General features: G+C 48.1%; 1 pseudogene; it reads right to left on the bottom strand.

Moving 5' to 3' along the window:
- Window positions 1-1,633: 1,633 nt before the first annotated feature.
- LOC144157660 (uncharacterized) lies at window positions 1,634-3,751 on the bottom strand (annotated as a pseudogene).
- Window positions 3,752-5,580: the final 1,829 nt, after the last annotated feature.

Below are 5,580 nucleotides of genomic sequence, written 5' to 3'. Positions count from 1 at the left end.
TTATTATCGATTTAGAAAATCCACCCTTCCGGAAGTATAACGACGATGATGGTTGAACACAAAGCTTTCTGTGGCAGATTCTTTGGTGGTCGTCTGAGTTTTCCAAACCGCTTAAATTATGTCGAAAAAGAGAAATTGGATAGATGCCAGCTTCATAACATGTGGTACCCAGGTTTAATTCTGGACCCGGGGAGCATTTTTTCCCTTTCATTTCACCCGGTGATTTCGCGTTACAGACGCCATTAGTGCGAACTCTAAAGCTTCGCTTTAAGAGGGACGATAACATCGACGACTACCCTGGCAGACATACATCCGTGGTGCACTTTTAACAGAAACAAATATATAATATAACACAGTAATTGGCTTTAAAATGGAAAATATCCTAATAAAACTGAACTCCGAGTCTTAAGAGGATCCTGGGCGACACAATGCGGGATGTGTGCGTGTGTTGTACGTGCCTGCATCGCGTCTCGCCTTATCTAATCTCGGGTTTTTCTCTAAAAAAAACAAAGAAATTCCTCTAGGACCTATCTGTATTTTACTTTGGGACTCTACAAAATAATAAAAAAGCAGTTTAGGTTTCGTCTATAATAGTAGTTAGAAAATAAACCTAAGTATGCGAAAATTCAGTACGACCCAAAGTTTCACGTGAAACTTTTTACAGGCAGCGAGGTTCGTAAGTCACGATGCATGCGAAACTTAATGGTTTATTGCGATCATAAAGAAGCATTGCTGAAGTCTCGTTTAACGTTTATACTGCAGCTTAATTTGGTTCCTTTTGAGGAGAACCGAAATATTAAAATTTTGAAGCTTCAGTATAGACAATAAGATTAAAACAGGAGCAGACCTGTAACTTACCTGAAGGCTCACAAATTTTGAACCGTTGTCCGTGATGACGCCGCATGTCTTGTGCATGATCTTGTACTCCACAAGTATACTGCGTGCAGCGCTGTCACGGTGATGTCGTAGGTGTGGCGACCTGGGAGCCGTTGGCACACGAGCACTGTGAATTTTCTTTCCAGAGATTGTTCATCTATAAAGTGAACCGTCACACCCAGAAAGCTTCAATGAAAAATGAGCAAGAAACAGAGAATAAGTAATATTATTACAAAACACCTAAATCTAGTCACTTAGAAGTAAGAAATGGGTCTCCAAAAGTTCACAATTGTTGCACAAATTGCGCCGACGAAAATATCCCAGCCGCATTGCCCTGAGGTTTTATTTAGCAATTTTAAAAGTCATTGCTAAATAACTTGGAATCCACCATGCTTAGGTAGGAAGGTGAACAATGTTATGGTATCTTACATTTTCGTTAATGAATAACGTTCAAGCCAGATCTGCGGCGAGTCTTCATTTATTCAGATTCCTATGCGTCTTTTGTTCTTGTTTTTCGACCAAACATAAAAGTGATGTGGCAACACATGACATTTTATGTTTACTCGCCTGTTTACCGTTAAAACAACATATATTGCTTTTTGTTAATCCTTCTTACATATATAGTGGCCAACGAAATATAGTGCATAGTGGTCTGCATAGTGGCCAACGAAATATGTTATAAACGACTTTAATTTTTCAGGCTCTACGGTGTGAAAATCGCGCGAAGAGATACAGTTCTGCTAGTATTTCGCTGGCCTCACCTGTTTGAGGCTGTCCAGCAGTCAGCTGTGCAGCAGACCGTTGATGCTTTCTTCAATGTAGCGATGAGGGACGCTTTGTGCTCTTTGTAGAGGATGTCAATCTGATTGACCAGCGACGTCCTTTTCATTACCGCTGCCTATGCTTGCAGTGCGTTAATCAAACACCGGAACTGTTCATTTTCAATGACCAAAAAACACTGCATATCTGCGACCACGAAGTGCACTATTAACCTGTCTTTGCAACTTTGTGACAGATCCTTAGGTCGACTCGCTGCTGCAAGACGGGACTCCAGTGTGTGCGTCGAGCTTCCTCCCACGTGCCTCTTCTTCTCCCCCCCGGTGGGACCATGCTCGGCTTTCCTCTTCTTTGAGTCGAATTCCTTCAGGGCTGTCGGGTGTTTTTTCTGCGCACAACGAAAGTTTAAATTAAGTACACTCATTTCAACTGGATCTGCATAGTTCAATATTGTCGCGGGACGTGGCGGGCAATCCCCGTGGCACCATGGCCCACCACTAAGGATGATGATGACGAAAAAGAGCTGTGTGCGCGGTGCAGCCAGGCCGGGCTCCATTATGGCTTGATGTAAATAGTTCTTCACCATTATGTAAATACGTTTCATCGTTACATAGTCCGTGTCATCTGCCACCACGTAACATTTGGTGGAGCGTGCGGGTTCGTCATCCCCATCCTGGTCCCAGCATCGCATCGGCATGGACGTTGCCGCTAGGGATAACGAAGCCATGCCGGGCAGCCCCAGCCCAGCCGATCGAGACCACCACACGACGATGTCCCCCCCCTCGTGTCCCCAGCCCGAAAGACCCAAGTGACGACCAGCCGAGGTGAGCCGTGCCCAGACAAGCCCAAGATGGATTCCCCCGCCCTTCCGTCCGACATGGCCTCAGGACCTTTGACGCTTCGTTGCAGCTGAAGACATTGCTGCTGCTGGGCCAGGCATCATCAACACCATCATCGTGATCCGTGGCGGCAAGCGATTCGGCTGCATTTCTGATCGCATGCTCATCCGCATTCATTCGCCAACTTGCATCGGCGTCGACCGGGACGGTCGTCCTCCACCGGCGGGGTGATGTCACGGGACATGGCGGACAATCCCCGTGGCACCATGGCCCACCACTAAGGATGATGATGACGAAAAAGAGCTGTGTGCGCGGTGCAGCCAGGCCAGGCTCCATTATGGCTTGATGTAAATAGTTCTTCACGATTATGTAAATACAACGTTTCATCGTTACATAGTCCGTGTCGTCTGCCACCACGTAACATTTGGTGGAGCGTGCGGGTTTGTCATCCCCATCCTGGTCCCAGCATCGCATCGCATCGGCATGGATGTTGCGCCAGGGTTAACGAAGCCACGCCAGGCAGCCCCGGCCCAGCCGATCGAGACCACCACACGATGATGTCCCCCAGCTCATGTCCCCAGCCCGAAAGACCCAAGTGACGACCAGCCGAGGTGAGCCGTGCCCAGACAAGACCAAGATGGATTCCCCCGCCCCTCCGCCCGTCGTGGCCTCAGGACCTTTGACGCTTCGTTGCAGCTGAAGCCATTGCTGCTGCTGGGCATCATCAACACCATCATCGTGATCCGTGGCGGCAAGCGATTCGTCCGCATTTCTCATCGCATGCTCATCCGCATTCATTCGCCAACTTGCATCGGCGGTGACCGGGACGGTCGTCCTCTACCGGCGGGGTGATGTCACAGTACGTGGCGGACAATCCCCGTGGCGCCATGGCCCACCACCAAGGATGATGACGACAAAGAAGAGGTGTGTGCGTGGTGCAGCCGGGCTTCATTATGGCTTGATATAAATAGTTCACCATTATGTAAATACAACATTTCATCGTTACATAGTCTGTGTCATCTGCCGCCACGTAACAATATATCAAATCAAATAGACACGCGAAATCGAATACCTATAAAGATGAAACTTACCTCTAGATGCTTCTGCAGATTTGACGATGACGTCTTGCTAGTAGAGTACTCTTTCTTGCAAATGCAGCACTACACCGTAATGTTTGTGGCTGTCGTATTCAACACCGAAAACTATTCGCGGTAAGAAGGCCAAGGCAACGGTTGCACTTGCTCTGTGTCGACAGACATGGCTGCCAAACGTGTACAAGAAGGACGAATACGGAGACCGAACTTATATTATACCGAGCTGGAGGACAACACAGGCTAAACAACCTTTCAATGTTAACCTAATTTGTTTTCGCCTACAATGCCGTCACTTGACGGCCCCGCATAGTAAGAGAGAATGGGAAAAAGGGGGCGGAAGTGTCGGATCTACGGAGGGCCCTTGTAGAAAAAGGGAAACGGACATGGGGGTGCATCACTTCTCGAGGTGTTTTTGAAAGATACTCAAAAAAAGTGTTTCGTTAACTTTTTATTTCGTACTTGTGTTCGAAGACGGCGAACAATTTGAGCCATCGCCGAAGCGACGTTTGACCGTGGGCCCTCAGAGTCGTTCTCCCGCCCCAACCCCCAGCCACCCCCGTCCCCGGAATGAGACAAGATATTTCCAAGGGGAATAGAAACTGAATTGAACGCTTTATTGTTTTCTCCTTCTTCCCCTACTCCCCCCTGTCTTTACATAGGTGGATTTCGCCGTCTCGACCGGGAAACATTGCTCTCACAATCCCAGCCTTCCATGTCGCCGATCCCAGGAACCCCTCCCTTCGTTTGCTTTGAGGTGTAGGCCGAACGAAGCTCACCCAACTATTCCTTGCACCCAACATTCAGAATCAGATGTAGCTACTGTTTTCGTTTTGGCCACAGCCCTCAAAACGAAGTCGCGAGGCTTTCCAAGAACATTGTGGCAGTGTGGTCAGACGTCTACCGGCAAGATGCTGGCTGCTGGTGTGAGGGCACTCGAGGGCCACCATCGTTGGGGTCGTCGTATGTGTGGAGGGGCGTGAAATTTATTACATTCTCGACCTCGTTCGAGTACTGTTGACAGCTCGATGAAGCCTCTAGACCAGTGGAGGGGTGTGAAATTTATTACTTTCTCGACCTCGTTAGAGTACTGTTGACAGCTCGATGAAGCCTCTAGACCAGGGGTCCTAAACGCGTGGTCCCAAATACGGCCAGGGGTTTCTAAATAGCACAATGATCGCAAACAACTGCGACTTGTGAATCGAACACTCTACAGTGCGCACAGGGCTGGACGAGTGCGAGGCCGCCGAGAAACTCCCCGTGGCGTTTTATGACCCCACAAACGGGGCTGCACGTCGCTAATGAGAACGCGACGCCCTGACCGGAGCTTTCCAGGCTTCCCCGAAAGTGCAAAGATTTCAGTGCGTTGTGCGGCGTTTGTGGCTGTTTGTTTTCCAGTTCGCCTTTGTGTCGAACACTTTTACTGCGCCCCAGATGTGGCGAAAATGGTGCAGCTGGACGTCGGCCTGTAGGCTCTGGCACGTCAACATGCATCCACGTGTGCTGAGACGCGTGTTGTAGTGTTATTTATGGCCTGGGTGAGACCAATGTCACGCTGCTGAGGAAAATACTGCAGCTTAGACTTAGAAACTTCGAGCCCTTAGTGGACCGCGTGAGACACTACGCACATGTGCACACCTAAACATTTCTACTCCAGATGTTTTTCACCCATGTGAAGGGAGTGAGCTGGCATAGATGAAGTAGACGAAGGTTCTGCAGAAGAAAGGCCGAAATAGTGAAACACGCAAACTGTACATCGGCCAAAATGAGTGTTGGTGTTTCATAATTTTTTTATAGAAATCAAGTAACTGTAACGATTTCTCGTTAAAGTTACTCCACAAAAAGTAACAGTGTTACAGTTACAGGTTCCTCTAACTGAACATAACTAGTTACAGTTACTAAAAAAGTAACTAATTACCGGTAACACGTTACTAGTAACTAGTTACTGCCCAAGACTGGCTCAAATAAGCGACATAATAAGGAAAAAATTCCCCCGC

This window comes from Haemaphysalis longicornis, unplaced genomic scaffold, assembly GCF_048455015.1.
Source record: "Haemaphysalis longicornis isolate Haplotype H1 unplaced genomic scaffold, Haemaphysalis longicornis Haplotype H1 scaffold_10, whole genome shotgun sequence".
NCBI classification, from domain to species: Eukaryota; Metazoa; Arthropoda; class Arachnida; order Ixodida; family Ixodidae; genus Haemaphysalis; species Haemaphysalis longicornis.
This window is presented reverse-complemented; position numbering and strand designations above follow the sequence as displayed.